The sequence below is a fragment of the Periplaneta americana genome, chromosome 15, assembly GCF_040183065.1.
Source record: "Periplaneta americana isolate PAMFEO1 chromosome 15, P.americana_PAMFEO1_priV1, whole genome shotgun sequence".
Lineage (NCBI taxonomy): Eukaryota > Metazoa > Arthropoda > Insecta > Blattodea > Blattidae > Periplaneta > Periplaneta americana.
The window spans coordinates 154,548,185-154,563,883 of record NC_091131.1 but is presented as its reverse complement, the minus strand read 5'-3'; the positions used below and the strand labels follow the sequence as shown (position 1 = coordinate 154,563,883).

The window sequence follows — 15,699 nt, the reverse complement described above, 5'->3', positions numbered from 1 at the left end:
TTTTTTTCTCAGCCAGTGAACCAACAAATTCCTTTTTCTCTTTCTGATCAGTTTCAGCATCATTCTTTCTTCACCCACTCTTTCCAACACAACTTCGTTTCTCATTCTGTCTGTCCACTTTACACGCTCCATTCTTCTCCATATCCACATTTCAAATGCTTCTATTTGTTTCTCTTCATTTCATCGTAATGTCCATGTTTCTGCCCCCTTATTTTCTTTTTTTTTAATTTTTTGTAGAAATTTACTCTACTTTTTTCCCCTCTTTATCCATTTTTTCTTTCCCCCCTTTTTCGTTTCTCTTTCTCTGTTTTCTGTGTTCCGCTTTCTTAAAATAGTACGTACACAACACCCATGCCCAAGGCGGGACTCGAACCCACAACCTTTCAGACCATGCGATAGAGACGTTCCGTGCCCCTACCGCTTGTGCCATCTAGGCCGGCAAATATACAATGGCACACTCCACACAAAGCACTTCACTAGTCTCTCCCTTAGTAGATTTCAGCTAACATATTTATTTATAGAAGCGTTACAAGGATATTATTGATTATTATACTATTCACGTAAATAATAATGCAGATTGAAGATAAAGAATTACTCAAAAAACAATCTATAATAATGCTACAAATTTGGATATGGTGGACTACGTGTTCGAATACATACGAAAGTAATCATTACTCAACTCTTAATAGAACACTGTTGAGCTGAATTCCAAGAGAAAAATATCTTCAAATGTATGCAACAATCACATATATCACAATGGAATCCCAGCAATAAAGAACATAGAATTCAGTCCAGGATTTACTTTGAACAATCTCCTTATAAATACACATTTGCTCCTACAGCTTCAGGTCGTCACTTTCATCGACCAAAAATATCTCCAGACGTATGCATTAAACACAAATATCATAATGGAATTCCAGCAATAAAAAATAGAACTCAGTCCAGGGTTTACTTTGAACAACCATTTCATAAATTGACATTTACTAATACAGCTTCAGGTGACCAAAATGTTTCCTTCGTCTTCTTCTGCTTCCTCTCCATTTTCATTGATGAGATGGGCATAAAATTCCAGATCGTTGTTTGTTTTCCACAAAGGACCGAAATATTTTGAAAAAAGTTTATCAATATCTTGAATTTTCTCCTTTTTTACTGTCACCCCAAACTGTTTTCTTTGCAACTGCAAGTCATGGATCGCTTCTCCTCATTTCAAAAGACTTCGGTAAACTCCAAAATCGTTACGATAGTGGCATTCTCCTCTCATTAATACACCTGATTTCCCTTTTTGAAGAAAATTCTCTTAGAAGGGGCTAAGTTGAAAATGCTTTCAGCACCAGTGTCACTCCTTTCCTTCCAGCTGCTCACAGGAACATCATATCCTAGCTTCTTAACAGTTCCTTCTTCTACATGAATTCTGATGTATTCAGAAGAATCAGTGATCATATTTATTTTCCTTATTCTTCTTCTAATCTACCAAAGACCCTACCTGGCGGGAAAACATGATAAGGCATACCAAATGCCAGATCTCACAATCAGTAGGCCTGCACTACTAGAATATGCAAACAATAGACACTGGCTATAGAGGATATTGGAAAAGTTGCTTGGTATTTAGAGGATATTGGAAAAGTAGAGATTGGATTTAGAGGATATTGGAAAAGTAACTATTTTTCAAATGAATTTTTTCACTATATGCAGAGCTCTTTTGAACATTATCGAAGTATAGGTCAATAGAGTGCATTAATCCTTACTATAAAGAGATAAAAAATAATTTTGGTGAAAAAATGGATTTAGAGGGTTTTGGAACTGTGCGCCTCATGTTATGAATGGACTTCAGGTCTAACTCTTCATATACCATGTTTGTTTGTTGCTTAGGCAACTATGTCGCACAACTTGCGTCTAGAGCCTAACCTATCAAAAGCTTTCATCTGAGTAAATAGTTAGAATTTCACTCGCCAGGTGGCAGTGGTGTTACAGTTTTCGTATTTATAGAATCTTTTGACACTAGATGGGGGCAACACTAAAGCCGAAAAATAGAGATGTGTATTGTTTTATTAAGTCTTGCTGCTTTACACTCTATTCCCTGAGGAACATTCAGTAAATATGTTAAAGGTTAAAAAATATTTGGCAAAAAATATTAATTTACAAGCTGTCCGACAGGGAATATGATTATTGTAGGTCTACTAATCAAAACCAAGTAATTGCAAACGGAAAGAAAAACCATAATTCTGATGACAAAATGTAGGCCTATTCTGATTTCCTGAAATATAATGATTTAACACAATATACCATTTTATGAGGTCAAGCATTGGTCTGAAAATGTCGATTCCTTAACATATTCTCAAATACTTCAAAACAAAATCTCATCTAGCTCTGATAGAAATTAAAAATCAGAAGAATTCAACACAAGGCAGTGATACCAAGCTGAAAAGTTATGTTTCCAATAATGTACGATGCAATATAGTCTCATAGCAACACTTCATTGGAGAGGAACAATATTTCAAGATATAATTCTCATAAATTAGATGCCACTTGTGCAGATCCCATTATGTAAAATTTATCCTCCAACAATTTGATGAATTCTGGAAAGAAACAGCTAATGAACGATTTTCTAAAACAAAAAATACAACAATTAAAAGATATAATTAGCCACCTACCCATTATCTCCTGGCTTAGTTGCTTCATAGGTGGTGCCTTGTCGGTATCACGTGTGACCTGTCTTCGGACAGTTGACTAAACAACAAAACAAGGGCTCAAGATGTAAAAACAAGGGATATAAAATTATGCCTTTACTGAAATCAGACGTTTTCCCTAGGACTGGTATTTAATTTTAATATTAGGATAAATTACTATCTTGGAAATTTCAAGCTCATAGGGAACTTGCACTCTAAATATCATGCAGTCGAATACAGGGGCGTTTTAAATGAAAATAATACTAATTGATCTTATTTCTCATTACGAATGTCATAACAATAGAAACTTGTTAAAACTAGGGTTGCCATAATGAAGAAACAAAGAAACCAGTACAGTACATGATTCACAAGTCAATTTGATCGACAGGAAAAAACGTATGAATTTATAAGAAACTTGTATATATCATTTACTTTTCACATTAATATCACTTGTTTACTTAATGTGGATGAGACTGACCACTTCAGTAATACACTTTACCTTATCTAGCACACTATTTGGCATGCAATTTACTTTATTACCATTTATTTTAGCACCACACCATTCATGTCTGTATATCACCGTCACAGAACCTCTCATAGTTCTCAGAACTGTGAAGAGAAGGAAGGATGAGTTTGTGAAGCTAACTGCACTTTACATTATACTCTATCTTCAGATGCATTTACTAACTTAAGTGATAATTTGTTTCTTTCTTGTATCGACTGGCCATTCATCAAAGAAAATGATCTTTGAAAGTTGGTATTATATCCACGTAGAGAGAAATAACAATTCTACCATTTGCAGCAGTTCTAAGTACTGCACCACGAAAATACAACTGTGACAAAAATTTACCGAGATTTCGTGTGAAATCATATTTTTAGAAATTTCCTCTTTGTTGTGCAGTAGGAAAAAATTAAATTTTATCACCTAGTCAGACAGAAGGCTCTTACTGAGTTCGTAAGATGTATTATCTTGCACCCATTTGAGTATCATTTGAACACTATCTTACAAATTACTGCATTTTTCCAGATTTCTGTCCGACTTCATTCAAAATCATGGACATCAGTCTTTTCTCCCTACACTATAAAGCCATGGACTGTCCACAGCCCTTTGTTACAACCCAATGCATTTTCTCAATTCTCATCAGATCATTTTAAAGGGATATGTGTTTACATTCACAAAAGTAAGCTCTTGAAGGATGTTTAATTTACATTCAAACAATATAATTTATTGTAAACAATAAATGCATAATATTCTAAATTGTAAAACTTTAATTAATAATATAATTTGTTTATATCTACATTTTATACAGTTATATTACTGAATCATCAATCAATGCAGAGAACTTAAATTGTACAACGAGAGAGTGAACTGGGCATCAGCAGAAATATTTAAATGTTCCTTATTAATGTTGGAATATATTTGTGAGATGCCACAGAAACTAGTGAAATGTCATAAGTACGCCTCAAAATTGATGTTTCTATTTCGATAAATAAGATAAATTGATGAAATCAAGAAACTGCTGTAATGAAATTGAAAACTGGCAAAGCTATAGGAAGTTTTACAGGTTTTCTCGATTGCAGGATGCCCTATACGCAAGGTCATGGAGATTGTGTCAGTCTTCAGTCTGGGCAATGCACACACGTATCTTTGTGGCTACTCGGTGCCAAAGGTGAGTGTAAGCTCACGTCTATCACGTGTGTTGTGGGGGAAAGGCGTCATATGACACAGCATCTCTCTGATGGTGCTGACCAGCCTGTACAGCTACCACAATGCCCCTGATGTATGGGACGATCCCCAGCCAGAGTGAGGATTTTGATTACTTAAAAAATTATCTATAAAAGACCCAAAAAGTTATATTATAATAACTAGAACCCGGAATTTTAGGTGCTAAAAGTTAATATTGTTCCTCGCTATAGTTTAATATAAAAGCCATGCCTCCACTTCATTGAAATCCCATTCTTGTCATTCAGTATTTTCCCTTCGGTACTGCTAAAGGTCTCTAATCCTCTTAACCACCATTTACAAACTAGCGCACGATTTACAAGATCATTGCCATACCTCCACTTCATTGAAATGCCATTCTTGTCATTCAATATTTTCCCTTTGGTATCGTTAAAGGTCTTTAATCCTCTTAACCCCACTTACAAATTAGCACACGGTTTACAAGATCCATTGCTCAGTCCTTCTGACTTTGTTGTCTATTATTACATATCGGACTCTTGTGAACTAAGCTTAAAACTCTCCTCACGGGCATTACGCCTACTTCTATTCATCTACACTCAGTGACATTCTTAACTTTTAGGACATAAAATTCCGGGCTCTAATAATGACCTAAAATGCTGAAAACAGACCTAAAAACAAACAATCCTATACATAAGTAGTCAAAATTCTACCTTAAATTAACAGCTCTTCAGACTGTCTACTATGGTATTCCCATATAAAAGTATAAAAATTTCCCACACGAACACAAATTTTTCCACAACCTATAGTGTGAGCTACAATAAAATATTAATTAGGTCATAATTAAACGTTCAGCTACAATAAAAGAGAAGGGTGGATGTACCAACCACCAAATCTCCTCCACATCTAGCACAGTGTATCCCAATAGCGGAAACTAAAATGGATGCTGGTGACTTCAAAGGTGCTCTAGTTCAATTCTTTTATTTGGAAGCAAAGCGTACAACTTAGCTGAGAGCTTCATGTGCTATTCTATTCTCTTCTTCCTTTTGACATGACTATCGAAAAAATCCCTCCAAGTTCTGCATTTGAATGAGGTAGTGTCAGTACAAATTTTGCGAGTTTTCCTATATTGGGAAATGTTACTTCGTCATTGAAGGCTAGCTTAAATTACTAAAAAAAAAAAAAATCATTTTAAAATTGAAAAATGATAAAAAATGCTCTCTAAATTTAAAAAATGACTTCAAAGAATTAAAACAGCGAAAAATGACCTAAGAATGACAAAAACTCTACATTTCTGTAACCAGCAGCTCATATCCAAAATGTATTTATTTACAGGCATTGCAAAGGATGTAAAAAAAAGAAAGATGACATGTCATCAAAATCCGTATCCTGATCGTAACCATAACCATTTATTACATGCACTAGATCATGGGACACGTCATATTTACAAACTAATAGAGAGTTAGATAATACACAAGAGTATATCGCCATATTCATCTTCGTGGACTGTCCTGGCTCAGTATTCCAACATTTCCTCAGCCTTACCAAATTTCTTCTATAATGTGTCCGACATTTCCATGCTGATTTTGAAGGCGACCACTGTTCATCCTTTTCACATGTTCACTCCACTTAGTTTTATATTTTATCTGCTCATTGACAGGTTCGTGTTCTAATTATTTTCTTATTTCATTTCTAATCTGGTCCACTCATGAGCATCCTTTTATTGCATGTAAAAATTTAATTTCACGTTAATCTTCACGTTAATTACATTACCCACCATTCACTTTCCTGAGAAGTAAGTGTCGTCATACATTTGTAAAATTTTAGCTGAGCTGCTTTTCTAGTTCATTTTGCCCATAATCTTTTAATATTGTACTACACATTATCTGGTATATTCTATGAGATTCCTCACTAATCTTAACAGCATCAAAATGACAATAGAAGAAAAAGCACTGATTCAATATGAAAAACTTATCAGATTACCAGGAAACAATTGGCATTCATACAGTCCCCTCTGTAGATTGAAAACTCAAAAAAGTATCATATCCATTGTTCAAGAATTAATACAGAATATCAATATCCCGAATTTAAAAGAAAACTTACAAATTAAACCAAACCCTTTAACTCTATTAAATATAGAATAAAATCTAAATTTAACAGAAGAAATACTGAAATCAGAAGTAAACACTGAAATAATGGAACAATTGTCTTTAGAGACAATATTAGGTACCCTCCACAAAACTGGCTTCATTTATACACCGACGGATCCTTGATCTTCAGAGAACAAGGTGCCGGTGCAGGTGTTATGTGCTGTCTCTTCTCACTTTATAGATCTCTTGGGTATGGAACAACATGTTTTGATGGAGAAATCGTTGCAATAAGTGAAAGTCTCAGGAATCTTCTATGCCACATCAATAAATTTAAAAATGCAGTTATATTGTCAGACTCCAAAGCAGCTATTCTATCAATAGTCTCTAAACACACACCTTCATCTCAAACAGCAGAAATAACTAAAATGCTCTCTCAATTAATATCACTCAATAAAAGAATTGTATTCCAATGGATACCATCCCATTGTGGAATCCTGGGAAACGAGAATGCGGATGCTTTAGCAAAGAAGGGCAGCACTGCTACTTACAGACCTGTTACTAAATCTACGTATTACTCTGTGAAGAGATTTATTAAATCTACATACTTAGACTTCAACAAACAAAATTTGATAACACAATCTCAAGGGAAAAAAATGGAACTCTTTGCATCAAAATCCACAGTTAATTCCCGATTTACCACGAAAATCGTCTGTAGCTGCATTTAGATTGGCAACAGGCCATGATTGTTTGGCCAAACACCGGCATAGAATTGGAATATATCAGTGCCCCACCTGCCCATTGTGCAACTCAAACCAAGAAATGGATTCGTAACACCTCAAAATCTGTGCTTCATTGGCTGGTCATGATAATATCTTTGAAAAATATTGGAGTGGGAGAAGTCAAATGACTTTGTTGTCAAACGCCTGGCATTAGAAAACAACAACAACATTATCTGGTATAGCAGAGGAGGCAAGATCTGCCCTGCGACCTTATCATGTGCAGTCACCAATGGGTATGAAGGATCAAGACAGGTTTTAGTCTGAGATGAAATTCCATGTTGGTAGATTTGTACAGTGGCGGCTGATTGGCTGAGGCAAGTGAGGCTGGGCCTCAGTCACGTTGTTTTCTTAAACTCAAAATTTTAGTGGTTTTTAGTCGTATATAACATAGCTATTATATTAGTTCTTTCAATGAAGCATATAGAGTTGTAGAAGTAGAAAACCTTGTGATGTATATAGACCTGTCTTGCAGTAAAATTTGTTCCTAAAGCCAGGATCACTCGTGCCATGTCTGGCTTCTGCATTTCCCCGGGTTTTAAGGTTGCACTGGGAAAGCTGAAACTGAGATACATTTCTTGTGGCCTCGTGGCCTAGCAGGTATTCCCCCACCCATCAGCCTTCACTTCTCCCATTCAGAACCCGGTTCTTGTCAATGCCTGTCTCAAGTGTCGATTGGGATGAGAATAACAGTGGTGAATCGTCATATGGTCCACTGTGGTTATGTGTTTCGAGAAAATAGAAGTCTTATGGCCATGCCGTAATAGTTTTGAATTTTGTCCGTAACTGAGTCAGTTAGCCTGCCCAAGGATGATTTATGTAACATGTTTCTAAATGCTACGTACAACATAATTATATTATATTATATTATTACCCATTTCAGCGAGTACTGACGACCACTGCAAAATACTACAATTTGGTCCAGGGAGCATTTTCTTTTGGCAAAAGGATGATTTATGTAACATGTTTCTAAATTATTGGTAATTGTGAATTACTAATTCTGCAGCAAGACCAATGTGCTTTTTTACCTCAAGAGATATCCCACCTTTGCCACAGCCTTCACAGAATACATTATTTTGCAGTACACTAGATAATATGCCAACATCTATAACCCCATTGGTATCCCTAACACTGTGTTCTTGTTTCAGGGTTTCATACCTGATTTTAGAATCTTCAAGTTTCTTTCTTGATGCACAGCCATTATTTCCAGATTCACTATGACCACATGTGCTAGAGGGTTGTAGTTAGAATTCACCTTACTAACAGTGTTCTTACGTTTACCAACATTTCTTCTCTTTTTAAATACTTTCAAACTACTTTTGTAACCCATATTGTAAGAATATATCACAAAATGCACCTCTATAATGCAACTGAACTGTATCGTAACACAATTAATAATAGAACTCTGCACAGCACGTCTATAACATCACAACACTGTAAACAAATCCGTTGCTACGAAACAAAGCACAGACGGTAAACCAGGTGTGCCAATACACATAAATTCCCTATAATGAAAAAATTTCGCACATAAGGCGCAAAATTTGAAACTAACATAGTAGCACAGTATAGAGAACATATGTTCTCTATACTGTGATAGTAGTATCACAGTCTAATAGATACAGTCACGCAACTCATACGTATAAAATATGCCAACATTTGACAGCTGGCGCGACAGTAGCCCTCTAGCGGCAGGCAAGTTGAAAGTGTGCACACGACATATGATAACACATCAGAAAACGGGTTTTGCGTAATTTATTTTATATGTTTATGCTATACAATAAGTGTATATGGTTCTAATTAATTCTACTTTAGAATCCTGGAAGAATTTCATACGCAGTTAATCTACAAGTTTCAGAAGCTGGGAATAAATGTAATTCTTTCTGCTCCTTACAACTGAATCATGGCCCTGATCGCGTATCATGGTTTGAAATAATATAATTGTTCGTGCGTGGTCGGTTAATTCAATTCATTCCTAAATATATTTATGAATCATTGGAACTTTGTATTTCCTGTGAGAAGAGTAAAAAATTAGTATCTTCAAAATTGTAGGGCATATCTCGTAGGGTACATCGCGTGGTGAACGCCTCTCCCTATTTCCTGAGAAATTATCGATTTTGCATACCGCAAATTGGGCTAAACTCGGCCGCTGAAGTAAACTTAAAAATAAAGAAAAGGGGAGGATTTAAATATTAATATGAAGTTCATTATTTTTCCATTTCTTAAGAACCGGTATTTTCTTTATTATTTTGAGTCACAAATAGTGCTGATGTTATGGTTTACATTTTTATGGTAATTTTACAGCTTTTTACATTACATTTCCAGTTTTCACACATAATGCCTAATTTTAACTTATCCTACCTATATAATACGTAATTTACATGCACTTACTGTTAATATGACGTAGGTGAGAACAATAAATGAACACACAATTTTGTTGAAAAAATTGCAACTTCAGTTAACTCAGAAAATGTAGGCCTAATTTTATTTTCAGAGCAGAAGTGGTGTATGTCAAAAATGGGTAATGAGGGGTTAAAGTAAACATTCTGTAAAATAGAGCGCAAAGTGGCAGTTAATATATGGAATGTATTTAAACTATTAATTGTCAGTGAATAGCACGAAGGATATATTAATTGCTACTTTGCGCTGTATTTTACAGAATTTTTACTTTAAACCTCATTACCTGATTTTGACTTACACCACTTCTGCACTGAACGGCTCAAATAATCACTGGGAATGTAAAATCACCACCAATAACAGTCATGCAAATTATTACAGAAAATATTGCTTTTTATATTAAATTTAAAAAGGCTCTTTTATTTCTTGAGAACTTAATAAGTCTGGCACATGAATCTACACCAACACATCAGAAATTTATCGACACAGTCTGGATTTATTCAAGAAGTGAATATTTTGCAAAAGGATTACTATACTCCATGAATTCTTGCAAAATTACCACCATGATACCTACTTGAATGCTATATAACATTCTTGAAAAATATAAAGAAAAAAACACGAATACAAAAATTATGAAATTACTTGCATTAAAAACTGTAGATATATTATCCAAAATCGGAAAGGTTACACATTTACACATATGATCTCTGCAAAAAAAAAATAATATACTGTAACAGGTATTTACTTTTTTTTTATTTAAACTGTCCTTCCTGACATACAAATAGGTAACTGATAAGTAATAAATGTTTTATAGAACACAATACGTAGGCTACCTACAACGTGGATTATTGGTTATGACCGAGTTATGATTTTCTCTTGGTCTTTAGGGAATCTGAAGAACGACAAATTCGGAGATTTAAACTTGTTGTTACTGCAATTTTCGTCATTGCACACATTGCCTTTATTCCGACGCATGATTAAAACGTTATTATAACATCTCGCATCCCTTTGAAGCACGTGCTGGCTGTATCAAACCTATGACCAGTGCCTTGCCTGCCGTTTGGGCGCTAGTGTCGCGAATGTTGGCAAAAAAAAGTGTTGAAGTTGCGCGACTGTAAGTATTAGACTGTGGTAGTATGCTAGATGAACAGGAGACAAGCCCATAGGCGGAGTAATGGGGGCCACTAACCCCCCCCCCCCCAAAACTTGTCTGCTCTCTTTTTTTTTTCTATTATTCTATTGAATTCAAAAGATCTTTTTTTGTTTTTGTTTATGATTAAGTTTTTGTGCTTAAATTGATGAATTGAAGTCTTCAGATCATGTGCCTGGACTATAATACTGTATTTATTTTAAATTTCTGAATGTATAAGAATTCCTATACTACCTCATTTGAGGAATGGAAGCACTGTAATATTTCTTTCGTAACAGCCTGTACTATTGTCTTTGAAGTCTGCAATTGTTGAGACCACCACTTGGAAATGTATGAATAACATACTGCACGACAATGCAGAAAAAAGAAAAGTGATCCCAGTATAATGTGTACGCGAGAGCTAGAAAGGGATACAAAACCCTCCTGAAAGAAAAAAGGAACGCCCACACTGAAAGCGAGGGACAAAAACAAGCGGAAGCGGCCAAAACAGACTCCTTCGTAGCACTGAGGCAAAGGAAAATACCAGTGCCACCAAACATTCAGATGAAAACGTGGCAAGCACATTTCACGAACATCTTGAACCCAGATGGGGACAGCTATGCTTTTCCCAAACGATCCCCACCGGAAGAAGGGACGTACAGACGCATCTCCACAAATGAAATCGCGGAAGCTATACTGAACCTTAAAAAGAAGAAAGCAGCTGGACCAGACGGGATTGTGAATGAACACATTATAGACTCCTATCATGTACTAGCCGGAGCATGGGATTCCCTCTTCAACCGGTGCTTGGAAACGGGAGACATACCAGACCCTTGGAGGCTATCACACATCAAGATGCTATATAAAGGCAAAGGAGCCACTGACAACCCCAACAATAGCCCTAGAGAACAACGCTTTCAAACTATTGACGACCATACTAACAAAGAGAATCACGGAAATAGCTGACATGCAAATACCTGAGCAACAGTTTGGATTTAGGAGAGGTCGCTCATGTTTGCAAGCGGTAGAATGCCTGTTAATGGACATCCACGATGCACTTAAAATGCCAAAGCAGAAGTACTACACCATCTTCATCGACTATACAAAAGCGTTCGACAGCGTAAGCAGACTCATACTTTCGCAAAAATTGAGGAAAATAGCAGGACTAGATGAGCACACAGCGACCTTGATCCACAACATCCTAGCCCAAAACATCATTAAGGTAAATGACACCGTCACAATATCAGAAGGAATCACCCAAACCAGAGGGATATTACAGGGAGACCTGCTGAGCATTGCTTTTTAACATTGCTACGGCTGATGTAACTCAAGTTTGCCCGCCCACAACCTCCTTGTTTATATACGCCATTGACATGGCCCTAGGCTCGACAAAGAAAGAAGTCTTGCAAGAAACCTTTAACCGGATTGTAAATGGGCAGACGAAAACCAGCTCCAGATCAACAAAGACAAAACAGTACAAATGAGGGGAGATAGAAAGACGGACAACGACACGCTCTACTACAAAAATGAACCACTAAAAGTCACCAACGCGTTTAAATATTTGGGAGTAACACTGCAAACAACGACAAAGTCTTTCTGGATCCATGTCAAAGAAAGGGCAACATCAGCAATCAAGGCAATATTTGATATTAAGAATGTAAGGCAGCTCAGCCTGGACACTGCTATTAGACTGGGAAAGGAGACAGAAAAGAGACGAGATTAGGCTTGACTTCTATAGCACGAACGCGATGACCGACAGAACTTGGGCAGGACCCAACCAAGAACCACGACATACAATAACAAGTCTGGCGACCCACGGCTACCACCACAAACTCTGCAAGACCCAACACTACCACTCTCCTAGTCTGGAATGCGTGTGCAAACTCTGTGATCAGCTCTGTGAAAGATATCACATAATAAAATGCAAGAACAGAATTAAGTTGATTAGCAAATACAGCAAAAAATAATAACAAATCAACTCTTGCACACTTGTACGCATTTCTTCTATTATTAGTATAATGTGTAAACTTAAAAAATGAGATTAAATAAAATAATTATTAGAATTTACATTTCATATATCTTCGGAAGGTAAGCTTCATATAAAAGTATTTCTGTTAGCACTGTTACGTAGTTTTATTGATGTATGCATGTGCTTCTGCACGAGAGAGAAAAAAGAGGGAGATTGTTTTAAGTTATGCCCTATTATAATTTGTAGCAGACCTACAGTTCAAGCCCTATACAACTCGGTTTGAAACATCGCCGACATGGATGTAACACTGTAAAAAACATGCCCCTCCCCCCAAAAATACCTTTATTAACTGATTATATTCCAATATACTGTACCACGGTCAAGCTATAACGGAGGAGGAGGTAATTATGTCTTCCTTTGCCTCCCCAAGGAAATGGTTCTCTCTCCGCCTACTATGGACACGCCCACTTAAACGTCGCTGTTCATTTAAACCGAAAAAAAAAAAAAAAAAAAAACATACTTAGGAATCAGATACAAACTTAAATCATGGCTCATCTGAAAGATAAATGAAAAATGAAAAATTCAAGATTTTTTGGCTTACCAGGTCCCTTAAATTTCAGTGTTTTTTAAAATGAACTAATCGCTGTTAGTCTTTTTTTTTTTTTTTCAATTCACTTTACGTTAAATGAAAGTCCTCTGAAAATGCTATAGACGGAGCCAATAAACCAATTTTTCGTAAAATTGCAATGAGCCCCTTCTGCATGTATACCCTTCTTATAATAAACATTGTAACCTGGACTGTTAAAATGTGACGTCTGCTTGAAAATTTTAATATCAACTACAATTTTTTAGTTTACTGGGTCCTTTCCTTTAAAAGCCATTATTTTCGTTTTCGTCAGTGCTGTATTAAATATAATAAATGACTATAATATTAAATACGACACAAATACAAATACACAAAATCTGGAACTTAATTTTAGAAAACTACAGGCTGAGCCAACTTCAGCTAAAAGGACCATTTGCAGTGTGTAAACCAAACCGCACAAATACTTGTAAAATTGTAGAATAGACTCCTCATCTAACTACTCTGAATTATCTTGAAGACAAGATCTAAGATAGAGCAATTCTAAAAATTCATCAGTGCTATAGAAACAGTGATATAATAGCAAACTGATTTGTATAGACCTATTTATTTATTCTCATAATCCTTTATTCGTCTTTTCATTTGACAACTCAAGTTATCAATTCTCTTACTTCTGTAACCATACACTTCTTGTCCAGTCGTTGGGTACTGCAGAATTAAGGCTGAAATATTCCCAGCCACTTTTGATAGTACCTCTGATTGAGGTTCTGGCTGATATGTACATCTATTATCAGACAGTACATCTCACTTGACAATACGTGCCAGAGGAAGAACAATTGTTTGTATCATATAATTCTGAAGTGTGATTAGTGTAATATGTAGCTAGTCGGCGATGTATGCAATGGAGGGGGAAAGAAATTGGTCACCTACCCTATTATCTTCTGGCTTAGTTGCTTCATGAGTGATGACTTATTGGTGTCACTTATGAGATTCAGACCTGTCTTCGGACAGCTGACAAAGCAACAACTTTTGATAGGCTCAAAAACTTTTATCTCACATAAAGTCTGTCAGGAATGGTGGAGAAGCTCATTTTTTTTGCTGATTGCTATAGACTTATTCCACGTTAAGAAAAACGCAATGAGCATATAGGGCTGTTCGATCAAATGACCAGTTGTCACAGAAACGCCTACCTACCACATAGTTTCTACAATGTACTTTGCAAGGTCCATAAAACCAATAACTTTTTCTTAATGTGGAATGTTCTATAGTAAAGCAAGCGGGAATCTCAGCCCTTTCGTTCTCGTTTTCTAAAAAAAGTCTCCTCCGAGTAGCCAAATTCTTTAACATTTTATCGGGCTCTAGCATCCATATGCTTGAGGGTAAAGGGTGTCCTTTGGACTGCAGTTAGAATTTGGTGACCTCTCTGCTTTACATACATCAGCTTTCTTCCCGCTGCACATTCGGCAGAATTATGGTGGTGAGAATCTTCACAGATGGATAGGTTATAACCTTGGACTTGTTTCCAAAATAAACTTCTATTTGGGATTCCGATTTTGCTGCTCCTGCATCCGATGTGAGTCACGGGTGAATGCAACACCGTGCCCCATTCCTCTATTGCGTCATTAGGCCTATATACCTACGTCGTCCATTTTCCTACAACTCTAACCACATAATCCCTCATACATGCACTTCTTCCCTGAAGAAGATGGCAGAGCTAGCTGTCGAAAGCTTGGAATCTAATCTCCAACTCACCTGGCTGAGAACCCGAGAAGAGTTATTCTATATCAAATGCCGGGAAAGCCTCAAGTCATACTAATTTATTTGTTGGTTCACTGCCCAGTATCTTATTCACTCACTCAAGCGCCCACTAGTACACTTTCTCATCCATTTTCCTACAACTCCAACCACATAATCCCTCATATATGCACTTCCTCGTCCAGCCAATAGGATACTAATTTATTTGTTGGTTCACTACCCAGTATCTTATTCACCTACTCAAGCGCCCACTAGTACACTTTCTCATCAATGTTTTTCCTGTACCATCTGACAATTTCGAAAGTGTTGCAGGGAAGCGTGTGTGTGTGTGTGTGTGTGTGTGTGTGTGTGTGTGTGTGTGTGTGTGTGTGTGTTGTGTTGTGTTGTGTTGTGTGTGTGTGTGTGTGTGTGTGTGTGTGTGTGTGTTGTGTTGTGTTGTGTTTGTGTGTGTGTGTGTGTGTGTGTGTGTGTGTGTGTGTGTGTGTGTGTGTGTGTGTGTGTGTGTGTGTGTGTGGGTGAGACATTTGGCTGCAGAACATGTGGTTGATCCTTAGTGTCCTGCTGCAGAACTTCACCTTCAAGCCGGCACCAAACCAGAAGCTTCCAGACCTCATCAAGGTGCATGGTTTCCACCAGACATCACCAGATTTCTGGTT

The 15,699-nt window shown here is 36.6% G+C and overlaps 1 long non-coding RNA gene across 3 annotated transcripts in view; it reads right to left on the bottom strand.

The window, feature by feature from the left end:
• Nucleotides 1-15,392, bottom strand: part of LOC138715466 (uncharacterized) — a 33,608-nt gene extending 18,216 nt beyond the window's left edge. The window contains exons 1-2 of one of the 3 annotated variants that reach the window (XR_011336363.1): nt 8,372-15,392; nt 2,652-2,727 (exon numbers count right to left, since the gene is read on the bottom strand). This is a non-coding gene — a long non-coding RNA (uncharacterized lncRNA). Of the gene's footprint in view, nt 1-2,651; nt 2,728-8,258 lie in introns of all 3 variants that reach the window. The other 2 variants (XR_011336361.1, XR_011336362.1) reach the window with 2 other exon arrangements.
• Nucleotides 15,393-15,699: the final 307 nt, after the last annotated feature.